The 18,737-nt window shown below is 42.1% G+C and overlaps 1 protein-coding gene across 3 annotated transcripts in view; it reads left to right on the forward strand.

Moving 5' to 3' along the window:
* Positions 1-18,737, forward strand: part of LOC145518914 (uncharacterized) — a 233,708-nt gene that overhangs the window by 68,921 nt on the left and 146,050 nt on the right. For all 3 annotated transcript variants that reach the window (XM_081524187.1, XM_081524186.1, XM_081524188.1), the window contains exon 2: positions 3,522-3,643. The gene's annotated coding sequence lies outside the window, so the exon portion shown is untranslated. The remainder of the gene's footprint in view (positions 1-3,521; positions 3,644-18,737) is intronic.

Genomic DNA, 18,737 nt, shown 5'->3' on the forward strand with positions numbered 1-18,737 from the left:
ATTGGCTGCTATTTCTCCCCAGCATTGGTCATATTTTCCTGCTCCCTTGCATAACAGGTCATTTTTAACTGGCTGCCACACTTTGTGAATTTTCCTCTGTTACTGGCTATTTTGGTATTCCTATAAATATCTTGAACTTTGTTCTGGGATGCAGTTAAATTGCTTGTAAACAGTTTTCTCCTTCTGGGTCTTGTTTTTAAGATTTGTTAGGTGGAACCAGAACTGTGTTTAGTCTAGGGTGAATTATTTTTCATTACTGAGAAAAGAGCCTTCTGAGTGTCCTACCCAGTGCCCCATGAATTGTGAGGCTTTCCAGTCTGGTTGGAGGAAACAGGCAATATTCATGGTCTTGCACCTTCTAATTTTTAGGGGTGGTGCCTTCCTCACTGGGCAGCTTCCTCACATGCATTCCTTGATCAGTGTACTCTGTGGAATATCAAGGAGGATGCTTTGTAGATGTCTCTTGTTCTCACTCTGTGCAGCTCTCTCATATTGAATAGTTTGTCTTGCAAACTCTGGTTGTCTTGTCTACTTCTTTCAGAGAGTCCACTGGATTCCTCTGCCGGGATTCCCCTTCCTTGCACCTCAGCCTGAAACCTCTCTCTAGGCAATAAGCTTTTGTAGGGTTTATTTTATAGGAACAAATATTTGTTTCCTATCTCTTGGAAATCACTGTTGTTTTGTTGCCTGATATCCAGTGTCTTAAAAATTGTTATTGAATGGATTTTGCCCATTGTTTTGGTTGTTCCATGAAGGAGGGTTAAGTCTAGTCTCTATAATTTCAGCTTAGCCAGAAGTAGAGTGTGTCTGTCTTCAAAATATTCAAAACTGCATTTGACTCTTCATTTGTAGAGCATTTGCAAAGATCTTGAGTGCAGAAACCAAGCTGAATTTACCTCTGTAAACCTAAGTGACTGATATGACTTTGCATATAGTAGGTGCTTGGTAAATGATTGGTATGTTGAATCGTAGTAGGAAAAGCAGGTGAAAATTTCCTAATGGAATTTTTTAAAAAGTTTTTTTGGAGTATAGTTGAATTACAATGTTGTGTTAGTTTCAGGTGTACAGCAAAATGAATCATAATATATATATATATTATATATATATATATATTTTCACTCTTTAGATTCTTTTCCCATATAAGTCCTTACAGAGTATTGAGTTCCTTGTGCTATACAGTAGGTCCTTGTTAATTTTCTATTTTCTATATCTGACTCTATTTCTGTTTTGTAAATAAGTTCATTTGTATCTTTTTTTAGATTCCACATATAAGTGATATCATATGATATTTGTCTCTTCTCTGACTTACTTCACTCAGTATGACAATCTATGTTGCTGCAAATGGTATTTGTTCTTTTTTATGGCTGAATAATATTCCCCAATGGGATATTTTTTGCCTAATTCAAGATAGAAATGTCTAACTGAATGTTCAATAATGAAAACTTCTAAAAGAAGTAGTGTTCTTTCTATTATGGAAAGTGTTCACAAAGAGTGTGGGTGCTCATTTTATGGGAATCAACATTTCCATTGTCCAGCAAAAGCCTCAATCCAATGCCAGTTTTCCATTAATACTTCTCAATCTTAATCTTTGCCAAATGTGAGATATTACAAAAATAATTATGAAGGACACACACACTCTAGATTACTTATTAATTAATTGTGAATAACTCTCTCTAGGTGAGTTATAAAAAGGATATTACCCCTCTGAATTTTTCTACAGCTACACTCTATTATCTACAGAATATCAGATAACAAGGAAGCCTGGACACGATTATCCCCAATAGGCTGATTGAGAAATGGAAATATGTGAGGTCTTAGGGGCCTTATTTTTTGTTTATAATTTTATTTATTTATTTATTTTTGGCTGTGCTGGATCTTCGTTGCTGTGCAGTCTTTTTTCTAGTTGCAGTGAGTGGGAGCCATTCTTTCTGTAGTGCGTGGCCTTCTCATTACAGTGGCTTCTTAGGCTTTAGGGCATGTGGGCTCCAGTAGCTGTGGCTTCTGGGCTCTAGAGCACAGTGTCCATAGTTGCAGTGCAGGGGCTTATTTGCTCCACAGCATGTGGGATCTTCCCAGACCAGGAATTGAAGCCATGTCTCCTGCATTGACAGGTGGATTCTTTACCACTGAGCCACCAGGGAAGCCCAGGGGGCTTGTTTTGAGTTACACAGTCAACTGTAGAGCCAAGCCAAGAAACAGGTCTCTAAATGCAAAGCAGCATCATTTCCCTTTGGCAATGCTGCCTCAGAATACCAAAGGAGCTTAAAAAGTCCAATTCTTTATTTTTTAATGTGGGTTTTTTAAAATAGGCAGGAACAAAGATAGTGGAACAACTGTAGGATTCAGATAACATGGCATGTGTTTCCACCATAGGAAGTAAGACTGAAATTGAAGTTATTCTGCCACAGAAGTTAAACAATGAGAAAATGGTATACGGATCTGAAGAACCTAGGCAAGCACTGAATTAAATCGGAGAAGCAGGGGTTCAGATGAGCCAGACGGTTTTCAAAGTAAATAAAACACACTCAGTAACACACCCTCACTGCAGATAACTGAGGTTCTGGGTAAAGGAATTTTAGATAATCAGGGCTTTGTAGCATAAACAAACCCAAGGGACATGGAACAGGAGAAACTAATTGAGAAGATTCAGGTAACAGGTAAGCTGGTTTCTATAGTCACATTCTGGTTGGCTTTGGATGATTAAATTTCCAGAATTCACCAAGGTAAGGTGGTGAACAGGATAAAAATGTTGGACAGTTAAACAATGTCACTAACCAACATACTGAATGACAAAGTATTATTACAGTTTATGAATGCCTTAGGAAGGTAGGACTGAGCAAAAGCTATCAAGGGTAAAACTGGAGCACCCTGCTTGTTATGGAGGAGCAGCAAGACAGGAAGGAGGGGGAAGGGAGGAAGGGGCAGAGGGCTTTGTTGGGGTCAGGATTAGCATTTAGGGTTAGTTGCATTCCCACAGCACTGTGTAGAATGGGAAGAACTAAAGGACTAAACAAGCCTGGGTTATTGAACAGGAATAGGACCTGGTTAAGAGCAGTGGATCTACCTATCCCCATCACCTTTATCAACTCTCTCCTCTAAGACTCAAAGTACTCCCCCTGCACCATCCAGCAGGGAACACACAACTCAGAACCAGTAATGCAGAGGCAGGGCCTGGAATCAGGGAGCAAAGGGAATAAAGGATCAGTAAACTATGGAGAAGAAGTAGAGATGGTTCATCCAAGGGGAGTACGAGGTGGCTCCTTGGTCAAACTGGGGAGGTGAGGATAGTGCAAGGGGTGGAGGATCCCTGTCTGACTTCTTTCACAACCTCCGTGTGTGGTATTTCTCTTGTGAGTTGAAGGCAGCAGGAATATGAGATAATTTTTGTGAGAAAATTATTTCCTTTTCGTATTGCCTTCTATATTCTGAGTAAGTCTAGAGAAGCCAGAGTTTGAAGTTGGTTTTCCTTCAACATCTCTCCAGCACCTCCTAAGCTGCTTCCTGTCCCCTTCTCTTAACAGAATGAAGAGGCGGGGCTTCAGAGCCCTGGTAGGCAACCACCGTGAGCTGGAATTCCATCACAACTTGGTGTTCATAGTATTTCTATTGACGGCAACTGATCTGGTTTTAAATTTAGCTTAAGGTAGGTTAAGTTTTCTTTACAATGAAATTTGAACAAAAAATTATTATATTGAAATTCAAGCTGTGTGATTTGAAACTATTTATCACAGGATGTGTTTGTTTGAAACCGGATTTGTCTTTGACCTAAATATCAAGAAAATGATGGGATGGCATGATGGAATTAAACCCTGCTCTGGGAATCAGAACTCTGCCATGGACTCTGAGTGTGACTGGGGGCCATTGTGGTTTTATTTTCATTTTTATCAATTAAAGACACATAGCTGCTGGCCAGAACCTAGCAGGAGATGTCCAAAGTTTTAACATATTCAGTTATTAAAGTTCTAATCAAAGGCAAAGAAATAATGTTTTCATGACTCTCTGCTACCTTGACACACAAAGTTTAGAAATAGTGAGAGGTCATGTGAAGACTCCATTCTTCATGGTGTCCTGGGATGCCAACCCACTGGAGTAGATTATTTCTAAGAGATCTTCTCCTTCTAAATTGCTGTGCCAAGCATTCAATCTGAGGGTCAGCAAAGACAGTGATCTGATAGGGAAGAAGTGTGATAGATCATCACATAAAAATCTCATTTTCTTTATCTCTACCCCACCTATCAAATAAGTAGCCTGCAATGAATCTACTTGAAACAGAGGTCAGGTAACAAGCATAACTCTTTCCTTTGTCATCTGAATTGTCAAAAGTTTTACATTTTTTAAAAGCTATATTTACATGCCCCCTTTAATAAAGTTACTTTATTTTTATTTATTCTGGCAGCACAGCATGGCTTGTGGGATCCTAGTTCCCAAGACCAGAGATCAAACCCAGGGAAGTGTGCAGTGGAAGTGTGGAATCCTAACCACTGGATCAGCAGGGAATTCCTTATTTTTACATTGTTTTGAAGGACAAAGGAATTGGGGCCTTAACTAGATCAGCAAGGGGAACAAACTGGTTGGCTTTTGTTGGCCTAATTTGGCCCTGATGGAAGAGACCACACCTCCCACTCCTGTGAAGCTTCTCCCAGTTGGCTGGCCCAAAGGATTTTCTATCTGTAGAATCCCCCTGAGAGCATCACTTCTCTGTATTCCAGGGAAAACAGCAGGGGTTAGGATAGGTGCTTTAGAGACTGACAGTCTGGGTTCAAATTCAAATCCCCGAGGGAGCCTCCTTTTTATTTAAATTTCTACATTTATTTAGCATAATAACTCACCGAGGTAGGTTCAATTTCAGGGCAGTTGCTATTACTACAAAACTTTTGTGTGAATTAGAAAAGCACACATCCCTTTCCCTAAACCAAGCCTGCCCACCCCCCTCACAAACACTCACTCACTCCCTCCCTCCAGGCCCATGAGTCACTAGAAAGCATCCTGACCTCAGGGCCAGTGCAGTCTCCTAGTCCAGCCGACTTGGCAGACAGAACAGGGAAAAGATTTAGCCCACCTGCCCTTCCACTGGGTTTCCCTGGTCACTCAGTTGATAAAGAATCCGTCTGCAATGCAGGAGACCCCGGTTCCATTCCTGGGTCAGGAAGATCCCCTGGAGAAGGGAACGGCTACCCACTCCAGTATTTTGACTTGGAGAATTCCATGGACTGTATAGTCCATGGAGTTGCAAAGAGTCGAACATGACTGACTTTCACTTCACTTTCCTTCTGCCCCTCCACTGGGTGCTTTTATAAAGGGCTTAACCTACTGAATCTCACATGGTGGCCTGATAATTATCACTATTTTCAAGGAAGGCTAAGTATTTGTGTTTTAAGAAGATCACCCTGGCTGCTTGGTAGAAAATGGATTGGAGGAGGAGGAGGTTGGACACAGGGAACTGTTGGAAACCTGTCACAGCTGCCCAGGCGAGCTGGTTAATCGGGTTCAGGGATGGAGGTAGGATGGTGAGAAGGGAACAGATCCCTAGATGTTTAGCAGATGGAGTCGACTGGTATGGAAGCTACTGTGGGGACTCAGGAGATGATAAAGATGATGATGTTAACAGTACTGTTTACTGAGAGCTTATTTGTACCAGACAGTAAGTTGTTTAAACCAAGGAAACTTGACTATAGTTCATTTCTACATGGTTACCAGAAGAATCAAAGATAACAGAAAGTTCCCAGCCCAAAGTAAATCCTTCATAAATGGTGAGTACTTGTCTATTATTTTTGAACAGCTAGCATTTGAAATTTCTCTGTTAAGAAGCCCTAGTTTGTGGGCATGGACTAGGCAGGACATGGACATGTGGGTAGGTAGGACAGGCAGGGGAGCATAATTAAGACCTTGATTTAATTATTTACTGAGTATCAAATTAGATCCTTCCTGAAACTTCAAAAAAATTATTGATTTATTTGGTTGAGTCCAGTTTTCGTTTTGGCGTACGGGACCTTTTGTGGTGGTGCATAGACCCTCTCACTGTGGTGCCCCGGCTTAGTTGCCTCGCAGCATGTGGGATCTTAGTTCCCCGACCAAAGATGGAACCCATATCCCCTGCATAAGGCAGATGCTTAACCACTGGACCACCAAGGAAGTCCCTTCCCATCACTTTTAAAGGCAACAGATTTCCAACCTCACCTTCACCCCGTTCTATTTGTTTGGAGTAGAGGTCTTGGTATCAACGTTTTAGCGGCTCCCCAGATAGCTAGGGTTGAGAACCACTGAATTAAAGAAAGAATTTTTGGAATCAGACAAATCAAGGTGAAATCCTGACTCTCTTCTTCCCAGTGTGGTTTCTTTGTCTAAACCTCAGATTTCCTATTTGTAGAAGGAGGACTGTCATACAGTCTGTTCCAGGATATATGAGGATGAAATGAGGTTTCGTGTGAACTCCATGGTAGCTCCAGGGACATCTCTGTTCATGCCTAGCTTGGCGTGGTGCCTGGCCCCTAATGTGGGTTCAGTAGATGTCATGGTGATAACAGTGGGGTCAGGAAGGAAAGGGACCTAGTGGGGACATGAGCCAGTCTGGGGCTGAGTGCTCTGCATCTATCACTTTGTGTAATCCTAGCCCCAAGTGTGGCCATCTCTTAGGGATGCAGACACTCAGGCCCAGGGAATAAGTCATCTTCCTAAGGGCACCCGGAGGGAGAGCTGGGATTGGAGTTCTATTCTGTGTCTTTCTGCTACAGGTCAAATTCATCACTTATTATCATGGAAAAGTACTTGGCACTGAAACAACGGTACCAGGGAAAAGAGCCCTTGTTTGTCCTGCTTTGGACTGCTGGCCTGAGCCACGCAGTGAAGAAGAGGGAAGAGCTAACAGTCAGCCAGGGCAGCTCAGAGAAGCTCAGAAAGCTTGGTGGTGGGCAAGGAGGGAAGCGCAGAGTGAGGAGATGGGCAAGAGGCCACGAGCAAAGAGGGAAACGGAGCAGAGTGCTGCCGATTTCCGGGTGAGCAATCACCTGTGTAGTGTATGGCCGGGGAAACGAGATGGCATATGCCAACCTGTACAGTAGCTCGTAGATTATAAATATCCAATACATGTTATTTTATTTTTTTCCCTTTTCCTAGTTGCCTCCTCCACCTGCCCCCCATCCCCAAGATAAGGGCAGGGGAATGTCCTCATTGGTGGAATACGTCTGTTGGCTTGTCTGTCTGTCCTTCCCCTTTCTGGAAATTGCTCCCCCATCCACATGTTTATGGGGCAGTCGTTTCCTACAGTGCCCCTTGAGTCTCGGGAGGTATTGAGAAAGGGTGTCTATTGGAGAAAAACAGCCTCTGTGGCCTGGGAGATTTTTGACTTTGTTTTTCATGTGTGTTTGCTTTTATCAAAGCAGCTAATCTGCTGCTGGCCAGATACAACTGCATTTGGATACTGCACTGGGACCCAAGGACGTCCCAAACCACTGCCTGGGAATGCCAATTTCTCATAACAAATTAGAAATCAATGATAGCAGCTTCCCTGCTAAGTAAAAAAAAAATTACATAATTCCTTCTGCACTACTGCATTAAGCAGATTTTTTTTTCTTTTCCTGAACATATAGTAAGTCCCAAGTGGTTTAAGCCATGGTGCCTCTTCTTCAAACAAATATGAAATCACTACCAAATTTAAATAAAAAATAAATTCTGTGTTGTGCTAGGAGATTCTCCTGCCAAAAACTCTCACACAATTAACACACTAGCAGAATGTGTTGCTAATTTCATGCCACTGGAGTCTTTTCTACTTCAGAATATAGAAACAAAATCGGGTCAGAGCTCCAATAATAACAGGATTTTGTTAAAATATACAGCCCTGTGTTGCAGATATGTTGTAGACATGGGCGAAAAGTAGAATCACAGTCGTGCGTGAAATAGCTTACTCCTGCAAATAGAATCGGAGGAATTTGTCTTCAGCTTCCCTGCACCAGGGGAGAGAGAGTGAGTTTAGAATGGCCCGGTTCTGTGGGGAAAACCCTCATTATCAATGTTTGTTCATCCACATACTTACACAAGGGAGGCAAACTCCAGGCAGAGAACTCAAGGATGCAAATTCAGTAAACCCTGGGGTTCTAATTCCCTCCTTTCTCTCGGACTCCCTCTCTCCAGCCTGGCCTCCCATCTCTTAGCATCTTTACATAGGGCCTGGTCTTTTCCATAACAAAAACAGAGATAATGAAAATATTTTGGCAGCATTCAGTGCTTTCACATGGTGACCCTGACCTCCAAATCAATTTTCTTTATTCTTAACCTGACCTTGGCATCCATTCTCCCTGGCGTTCAATATTCGTTACAAAATCCTGAACTCCAGGAGACCTTCCCTCCTCCCCCAGGTTGCCAAGGCAGGCCACACTGGTGAAGCTCTAGAGAGGAGAGAGAGAAGGCTTCTTGACAAAGAAAAATAAGAAAGAGCCCCATAAGCCCGTGCGTTCTATAGGCGTCTCATTTGCACCAAATGCTATTAGCTCTATTATTTACTCAGACAACAGGAGAGGCAGCCATGCTCCTCTGCTCGCACGGGGCACACTGGGTGACTCCATGCATCACCAGCCGGCACAGCCCAGCCGCTTCACTTAAATAGTGATACGTAAAGGAGAGCCTGGTACATTTAATCCATCACCCCTGGGTTCGCCAAGTGCAAGGACTGGAAAAATTGCGCACGCCTCTCCACTGCTGCCTGCATTAATACCAAGAAAGGAGTGAACTGAAAAGAGAAAGTGCCATTTTCAGCACACATGTGAAAAAGAATAAAAGGGAAAGAAAGCATATCCCAGACCGGGGGTGGGGGGGTGGCAAGGGGGAGATTTTCAGAATTCTTGTGCATTTACTATGAGAGTAAGTACTTACAGAGACAAGAGTTCGGGGTCATCATACATCTAGCAGGAGAAGTTAGCTGGCAGGAGCTATTTTTCTGCAAATTAGTTTTCTCTCAAGGGTAACGGTGTGGGAGGAGCAGAGGAAAATGAATTGGAGCCTTTGAATAATCACGTATTGTTTGGCTGGTTGTGGGACCTCTGAACTGATGCTCCAAGAAGTCTTTCCAGGCCTTCCTTGTAAATGGGCTGGGGTGGAAAGCCTCTCACAGCTGTTGATGAGCGTCCTGTAGGGCAGCAATGGGGACAGCAGTGTGGCCCCACAAAACAGTGGTCCAGAACACCGGCTCCACTTGGCAAGAAAGGCACAGTCGGCTGGTCGTTACTGCTGAACACAGGGCTAGCCAGGTGGCCAGACAGAACAGTGAGAAGAGGCGGGGTCCAAAGACTGTGCTGGTCACAAAGGCTGAGGCAGGGGCAAGGAGAGAAGACACAACAGCGTGGCAGGAAAGGATAGACCAGCTTTCCTAGGGTGGTGGGGGGATGTTTATAACATGAAAATGAATGAGTTCATCGAAAAGCATGTGTGTCTCATTGTTTTCAGGTCCAGATCCTGAGTGCAAAGCTCAACACATATTCATCCTTCAGACATTTTCCTATTCTCACGTCAGCATTTACAAACATTGTATCATCAAAACCAGGGCTTCTCAGTTTCCCCTGGAGTGCCCTCGTGACAGAGGAGCTTAAAGGCCAAGTTCAGGGACTCTGGAGGTAGAGCCTGAAACTCCCTCTACAAGGGAGAGACTTCCTTGAAGTCTTATATGTGTTTATTCATAGTAAAAGTAACTTAAACTGATATGTTGTGCAAGTAATGGAAATATTTTGACATTAAAAATAACATTTCAAATTCCTCTATTTCCTTAATTCTAGGATGTAGCTCAGTTTATCTCAGAAAAAAAAGGACACTACCCATCTAATGCACACTTTACCTGTGAGAGGCATCCATCCATATTCCCAAAGCTTAAAGCACAAGTTAGAAAAATCTTGATTTCATAAAATCAAGAAAAATGGAAACATTAGAAAGCAACAACCACTCTAATCTGTGGCTCCAGACACACTGGGGCAAACCCCAGTTTGCAAAGCATTATGGAGGAGAACGCTATTGTAAAGTGATGAAAAACAGCCTCCCTGGTTGTAACCACCTCATAATAAAAGTGAGTGTCTCCTTCACGCTGGTGCTGTCAGAATGCACTGTGGCACCAGGCACACAGCAGGTGCTCAATAAATAGTTGGTGAATTGAAAGTTGTTGATAGCACTCCTGATTCATTTTCCCCTCTGGGAAGCCTGTGACAGGGTGTTGAATGGGGCCAAGGACATCTACTGAAGCCGTGTGACAGGCTGCCCTTCCTGGGAGGGCAAAGCAGGTTAGAGTGGCACGTGGTAAAGGGAAGGTGGGAAAGAGAAGTAACTTCTTCTCTTCTGTCTGCTATGCCTTCCGTGCTGGAAGGGCAGAGAGAGCCCAGTGGGGGCCCTGCCTAAGGGGCGCCCACCTTGGTGCCTTTGGCTTTGTTGTAGAAAGACAAATCCTGTGTACTCCAAAGTGCAGTGATGAAAAACACTGCCATTCCCAGAGGCCATTACCTTATCGGGAATCCATTGTATCTTAGGTAATTCACAAGGCTGCTGCTGCTGCTGCTAAGTCGCTTCAGTCGTGTCCGACTCTGTGCAACCCCATAGACACAAGGCAGGACCCTGTAATTCACAGTTTACTCCCTCTCCTCCTCCCCGCCCCACCACCTGCAGTAGTCGTTTTCTAGTGTGTAGCTCACTTAGCACAGATCATCAGACTTGGGTCAAAGGGAGCAGAATCATCTTAAGTCAGTACTATGTGATACTGGCCCAGTTTTTTATTAAAAGTGATCATTTGTAAAAAATGAGTCAGAGGTTAGGGTCAAACCAGAAGAGGCAGAAAATGAAAAGAAGTAAATGATGATTTCAAGTTTAAAACATAAGGCAGAAATGCACACTTTTATTCAGTAAAAAGCAAAGTTGGTGGTTCTTAAAATGAAAACCCAGTGTTTGTCACTTACTGAAATCCCAAACTTGCAAAAATAATTAAATTAGAGGATAATGTTTTTAATCATAAAAGGATTTTGCTTTCTACATCCTGTGGTTCCAACTTCCTAGAAGATCTTAAAATGCTATTTAATCTCTCTTCCCCACAAAAGTTTATATGCTTCCTTTTAAAATCAAATATATAACTGAGTATATTTCAATATAAATAAAACACAGAACACCTATATTGCTGGCTTAAGACTGCTTTCATGAAGCACAGAAGCTTTGAAATTCTATCGTATTTACTCACTCCTGTATTTGTTTGAAAAGGTATTGATCAAGTCCTAGTATAAAGCAGGCATAGCACTAGTTCTAGGCATGTAGCCTGATCTTCTGACACTTTTCTTTCCTCTGTGGCTTCCAACCTCTTGGTGTCCCCAGTGTTGGGTGAAATCAGAGGTCTGCTCCACTGAAGGGAGTTACTATATTAGGATGACAAGTAATGCCCTTCAAGAACAACATTGAAATTGAACCTATGGTAAACAGTCAAAATACACTTTAAGTCATTGGTTGAGGAAATTTTGTTCAGGGAAATTGTCCTAAAGCAGTGGTTCTTAGACCAGCAGTGTTGGCATCTCCTATGAGCTTGTTAAGCACGTGAGCTCCTGGACACTGGCCCTAATCTACGGAGTCAGAGTCTCTGGGGATGGGGTTCAAGAAATTGTGCTTCAGCAATACTCCTCCTGCCTTTTATGCATGTTAAAGTATGAGAACCGTTGCCCTGAAGTTAATCAGGCTTCACCCAGCAAAACCCCGTAAGAGGCTTCGCTCACATCCTGATAGTATTGCCAATCAGGTTCTATCACTTGCCTGCAATATCTGTAAGTTTAATCTTCGAAATCACACAAGCATCTCCCAATCAAGTCATTTATGCACTGTCCCAACTCTGGGAGAAAAATAGCAAATTCTCAGTGATAATCAAAAGGGAAAATATTTGGACAGGTAATTTTAGGAACCAGCTATGGATCGCTATGCACAATAACGAACTTGAGCAATTAGGCTTGGAAAGCCACAGCACAGAAAATAATTAACCCACAAAGTAATCATCTTGTAAGTCTCAAAGCTAATGATTAAAATAAACCTGAAACAAATGATTGTTTAACTTTTAAGCTGTGCTTGTTTTAGCCACAGTGTACTTCAGGTGTGAGCTCCCGGGAATTTCTCCTGTCTGCTGAGATTGGCTTTAGGACAAGGACATGTGTCCATTCTTCTGTCTCTCCCTCCCAAGGGAAGGTTGCTTGAGTATCACAAAATACCACTCCAGTGTGGGGTGAGGAAGTTGGCTGGGCTGCTCTTCCCTGCTCAGCACTGGGGTGTTTCAAGCCCTGGGATTTAGTCTGCAGCTGTGGTGGGCTTCAGCCATATTGAATCCTATATAACCTTGGAGGCTGAGATGCACGCTTTGCTTTTATGCAGCTTGCTTTGCACTTTCATTGGTGGTTTATTATTGCAAAGCATGGCGCTCCCCTCCCCCACTCGCCTCTCCACCCAAAGAAGTGAATTAATAACTAGAAAATGAGACAGAAATGAGATCTAGAAGAGCCTGAGCTTCTGAATGTCACTGTGAGCAAACAGCAGCGGAGAGAAAAGGTTCCTTTCCATCTTTATGTGCCGTGCTGTCTGTGCATTGACTTGTTTCCTGACACATGAGCCATGGCTTGAAAGGAATTCAGGCCCCAGCAAATTTTGCATTGCGCTTCAATGTGGCCTCTGGGATTGAATAAGGGCAAATCTATTATACTGTTGCCATGGAGACCCTGGCACAACTGCTGATAAAGAGTGTCTGATGTTTGGTAGGCCTCATAGCATGGTACATACCATTTAAAGGACGGGGTGTGTGTGTGTGTGTGTGTGTGTGTGTGTGTGTGTGTGTGTGTGTAGCATGCATGTGTGAATCTGTAAGAGAGCAAGTATGCCTGTGTGTGTGGGAGGAATGACTGGGGGAGGTGAAGTGGAGATTAGGGTACAGTGGGGAAGGAAGGAAGACAGCCTGGTTTGGCATATCATGAAGGAATGTCCTGTATTTTCACAAAGAATTTGTAAATACTTTCTTGCCTCTAAAAAAATGAATCCTGCCTTCGAAGAATCTACATATCAAACAGATGGGGGCAGCAGAAGATACACAGACTCTCCCTTGCTCTAGTAAAATTAGTCTTTAATTCATCTGAAAGAGAATTAAGCTAATACAATAAAAGTGAAAATGCGCCCTTTTGCGTCCTCTGATGAATGCTGCCTCCGTTCAGCTGTCTGTCTGAGGATCAATAGCGGGCCTGTAAGGATTGCCAGAGTTCGCTAAAGCAGACTAGCAAGATGATGGATTTTAATCATTAAAATGATTTTATAACCATGAAACAAAGAAGGCTGATTGTCCTTTCACATGCATAATCTCAGTTTTGCTGTTATTGATTTAGCCAGTCCTAAATTCACTTCCTGTCTTGAAGGCAAACCTTATCCTCCCCAAATTCCATCCCACATATCCATTTCTGGCTCCCAATGATCAATATGGGCAAGTTGCCTTTTTTTTTTTTAATTGGTGCCCTTGTCCCCATTAGCCTCAGACCCGGAGAGGGATGGCACATAAAGCCAGAGCCAAGCCTCCTGGTTGGCATGACTTGGGGCCTGGCATCTCAGGCTGAATCACCTATAGTCCATGAGTTTTAGAGTGCGCAGCTCTAACAATGGGAGGCCGGGCAATCTGCAGCAGTTGATAGGATTATTATTATTACAGAGCGCAAAAAGCTTCTGCTTTCTCTTCTGCTGCTTTGCAGACCTCATAAGGCTTCTCTGTGATTTCTGCATAGTTAATTTGTCAGTTTATAAATTACCACATTATGTTAACGCTGAATGCTTCAAAACACAAATATATGCACAGAGGGCTTGAATATTTGAAGTGTTTTAGTACTATGGGGAAATAATTTTGTTGTCAAGCTGTGGCAGATATAGAACTGCTAGGGGATACATGGCCATTTCATCAGGACTGTGTCGATGATGGCCTGTGAACATCCAAGGGGGAAAATCATCTTTTATCACTATTGTGTACTGTGCCGGTCCAGATGGAGGATAAAACATGCATGAGTTGCCCGCAGCTCTGAAAATAATTATACTCATTTGCCAGAAATGTAGAAAGTGCATCCAACCAAGTTACCACCCATCATAGTGACACTCCGTTTGCATACTGATGAAGTTTAAAGCCAGAGACAATGGTGTTGGTATCAGTAGCGAAGGGGGGCTGGGCATCACCAGTGCGGTAGGATTAATAGCGCCATCATTTTATATTATGCAGCAGTTCACTTATGCTGCATATCAAAAGACTACTGCCTCTGAGGTTCACCTCCCTGTTTATAAGATTACAATTTGCTTTAAGACTCCAAACATTAGCCTGGATTCCTTTCAGTTTCCACAAACGAATGCAAAAATATCTGTGTTTGATAAAGTGCCTAGAATGTAATTATGGGTAAATATGTTTGGATGCCATTATAAGTACTTGCATGTGTGTGTATGTGAGTGTGGGCGGGTGTATACATACCCACATGCACATGTGTGGTTTTGGGAGACTGTAAAGGAATATGAGAAGATAATATGTGCATGCTAAGTCCTGGTACTACTGCAGAGTAATTGATGAATGGGTTTTTAAAATGTAGAAAGAGAATGAATACAAGTAGGACCCAAGAGAATAATTCTCTATATTGCAATCAGCTTAGCTTATATGTTCTTGCTTTAATCATAGGAATCAGCAGTAAAAAACAGAAACTCAGTTATTTAATCCTTACTGAGTAAAAGAGAATGTCTTATAATGACCCTCTAAAATATTACAAAATATTGAGTTATTTTGATATGCTTCTCATTTTTAGACAACTATAAAATAATCACAACCATTGCTAGAAAATTAACAGACTTCTTTAAATTTTTGAGTCCAGAAAAATGTACACATAGAAACCAAAAAGGGGCACTTTTCTCATAGAACCCTGAATTCTCATAGGTGTTCCATAATTTGAAAATAGCCCAATCATGATGTTGTTACAATGTTTATTTTTAAGTAATGATTTTAATTAAACCCTCTAAAAAGGAAACAGCACTGTACCTCTCTTATATGGTCTGTACTCTGATGATTACACAAGTGCAGTTTCCCATTTTACTCTGGTGTCATGGGGGCAAGGATAACAATTTCCATCTCATCACAGGAGAGAGACACTATACTTCACTCTGTACAAAGCTTCAGTGTAATCAGAAGGAAGATTTTATGCTATAAAATTACAATAAACGGAGGAAAAAGTAGTTCCAACAAAGTGTGGTTCAGAGACAATGATATAATGCAGGATAGCACAGAATATTTTTATATGGCAACAAATATAGATTTTTTTTCCCTAACTAACTAGGGCACACTGGACTGATAAGATGTTTTTTATAGGTTTTCCAGTTCTGCTTCCCTTAGAATGGTCCTTGAAACATGGAGGGAACAGGGACTCCTCACAGCTCAACAATGAGTAGCTGAGAGAGCGTGAGGCTAGCAAGCTAGGTCCCCCAGGAGGACTTTCCCATGAGATGGTGGTAGGTTGTATTCTTGGTAAACTGAGCACAGAAAGAGGTAGATTAAGATTTACAGAAATGCCGTCCCCACCTTCCCTTTCCTATGGTATTGTATTGCCTATAATGTTAATACCATTGGGATAATGCTAAAGAGCTTAGGACTATCAAGAGCCAAATTCTTTCAGGGAAGTCCTAGGAGTGCTCAGTGGGTCAGAAGTTTCTAAAAAAATAGGTGATGTGTTTGCTTAAAGTGCAATGAAAAATTTGACCAGTTTTCTGGTTTGTAGTACTGTTGTTATTCATCAGTTTTTACATGCCTAACAATTTTATAGTCTCAGGTGTTAAAAGAGAAAGAATGATTGAAGAAATAGACACAAACATGAGGCTTTGCCTAGGAAATAGAGTGGTAGGAATGGGCACTTAGAAAATGCTTTACTATGTGGCAGACGTGTGTGTATCTCTATCTACATATCTATATATGTGTGTGAAAGTGAAAGTGTTAGTCGCTCAGTCCTGTCCAACTCTTTGTGACCCCATGAACTTTAGCCTCTATCCAAGGGATTCTCCAGGCAAGAATACTGGAGTGGGTAGCTATTCCCTTCTCCAGAGGATCTTCCCAACCCAGGGATCGAACCCAGGTCTCCTAGCATTGCGGGCAGAGTCTTTACCCTCAGAGTCAGCAAGGAAATATACATATATGTGTGTATATATATATACATACACATTTGATAAAGTGGGCATCCCTGTGTGAGGTAGCCTGGCACAGGGGTATCAGAGCCTACTTAGGGTTGCAAGTTTTCTATCCAGAGAGGTGACTGAGTATGAAGAGACAGACTCCACACAAGCAGAGAATGTTGGTAGAAATAGTATATTGATTGCATACAGGTCTATTGATCAAATCAGTAAAACAATCAGAATAACAAGAGCCAGATTACTCATGGTTGGAGAAGGGAGTTACAAATATGGAAAGGAAGAAAAACTAGAAAAAAATATTGTGCATAGTCTTTAAATAGATATAAGTGTGACTGATGGTTTTCAATATATTGATAAATAGGGGCTTCCCAGGTGACGCTAGCTAGTGGTAAAGAACCCCCTGCCAATGCAGGAGACATAAGAGACGTGGGTTCAATCCCTGGGTCAGGAAGATACCCTGGAGTAGGAAATGGCAACCCATTCCACTATTCTTGCCTGAAGAATACCATGGACAGATAAGCCTGCCAGCTATAGTCCACAGGGTCACAAAGAGTCACACATGACTGAAGCAACTTATCATGCACCACACACATTAATATATATGTATTTATATATATATATATTATATAGGTGACATATATGACATACATTTATTATATCAGTTCAGTTCAGTCACTCAGTCATGTCCAACTCTTTGTGACCCCATGGACTGCAGCACACTAGGCTTTCCTGTCAATCACCAACTTCCGAAGCTTGCTCAAACTCAAGTCCATTGAGTTGGTGATTGCTTCAATCTAACTATCTCATCCTCTGTCATCCCCTTCTCTTCCTGCTTTCCATCTTTCCCAGCATTAGGGTCTTTTCCAATGAGTTAGTTCTTCCCATCAGGTGACCAAAGTATTGGAGTTTCAGCTTCAGCATCAGTCCTTCCAATGAATATTCAGGACTGATTTCCTTTAGGATGGACTGGTTGGATCTTCTTGCAGTCCAGGGGACTCTCAAGAGTCTTCTCCAACACCACAGTTCAAAAGCATCAATTCTTCAATGCTCAGCTTTCTTTATAGTCCAACTCTCATATCCATACATGACTACTGGAAAAACCATAGCTTTGACTAGGTGGACCTTTGTCAGCAAAGTAATGTCTCTGCTTTTTAGCATGCTGTCTAGATTGGTCATAGCTTTTCTTCCAAGGAGCAAGCATCTTTTAATTTCATGGCTGCAGTCACCATCTGCAGTGATTTTGGAGCCCTTTAAAATAAAGTCTGTCACTGTTTCCATTGTTTCCCCATTGATTTGCCATGAAGTGATGGGACCAGATGCCATCATTTTAGTTATCTGAATGTTAAGTTTTAAGCCAACTTTTTCACTCTCCTCTTCTCACTTTCATCAAGAGGCTCTTTTGTTCTTCTTCACTTTCTGCCATAAGGTGGTCTCCCGGCAATCTTGATTCCAGCTTGTGCTTCATCCAGCTCGGCATTTTGTGTGAGATATTCTGCATATAAGTTAAATAAGCAGGGTGACAATATACAACTTTGACGTACTCCTTTCCAAGGAATATATATGTGTATATATATATATATATAATTTTTTTTTCTCTGTGCACTATGAAGACCAGGAAAAGCAACAATTCAATAGTGATGAGTACACTAGTGCCAAGATCTTGGTTTCTAATACTGTTCTGCAAAAAAGGAGCCTGGACTCCTTGCAAAAAATGGTTGATTCCAAGGCTGCAGCACAGAAAAGACAAGATGAGCCTGGAGAGTCTTATTTTGCTAGCAGGGCAACTGAGGCAAAAAGAGATTATGTAATTTGCCCAAGTCTCACCCCTAATGTGGAGAAGGCAGTGGCTCCCCACTGTGGTACTCTTGCCTAGAAAATCCTATGGATGGAGGAGCCTGGTAGCAGCAGCAGCAGCACCTCTAATGAAATTGCTGTTGAACTATATGTGGATGAGACAACTCTAAAGGAGTGAGAGGAAAAAATTATTAAAATATAAAAATTGGTTCTGCACTCAAATGATTTGAAAAATATGTTTAAGTTCTAACTTCACCTCAAAGAAACACAAAGTAGAAATCAGGGATGATGTCTCAAAAGGTTTATACAAGAAAGACACCATGGAACTCTAATCAGGAGATTGAATTGCACAGGAAAACTCTCTATCAGACAAAATGTTTAAGGTACTTACATATCATTTTTTGTGAATTAACTTCAGTAATTAATCAAACAACTCCTAACCCTAACCACCTGGGGTAAAGACTTCCATTTCCACTTGCTAAAGCCCATGACTATCTGTAACAAACTCAGTGATGCATACTGTGGATCGTGTGTAAGGCCACTTGCATGCAACTGAGTCCTGACACTCAGTAGCTATGAAACCTTGCCCGAATCCCTAACCACTCTGTGTTTAGGTTTCTCTATCTGTAAAGGAAGAGCTTCCCAGGTGGCACTAGTGGTAAAGAACCCACCTGTCAATGTAGGTAGATATACCAGATGCAGGTTCGATCCCTTGGTCAGGAAGATCCCCTGGAGGAGGGCATGGCAACCCACTCCAGTATTCTTGCCTGAGGAAT

This window comes from Giraffa tippelskirchi, chromosome 8, assembly GCF_054371585.1.
Source record: "Giraffa tippelskirchi isolate mGirTip1 chromosome 8, T2T-mGirTip1v1.2.pri, whole genome shotgun sequence".
In the NCBI taxonomy this organism is placed as follows: domain Eukaryota; kingdom Metazoa; phylum Chordata; class Mammalia; order Artiodactyla; family Giraffidae; genus Giraffa; species Giraffa tippelskirchi.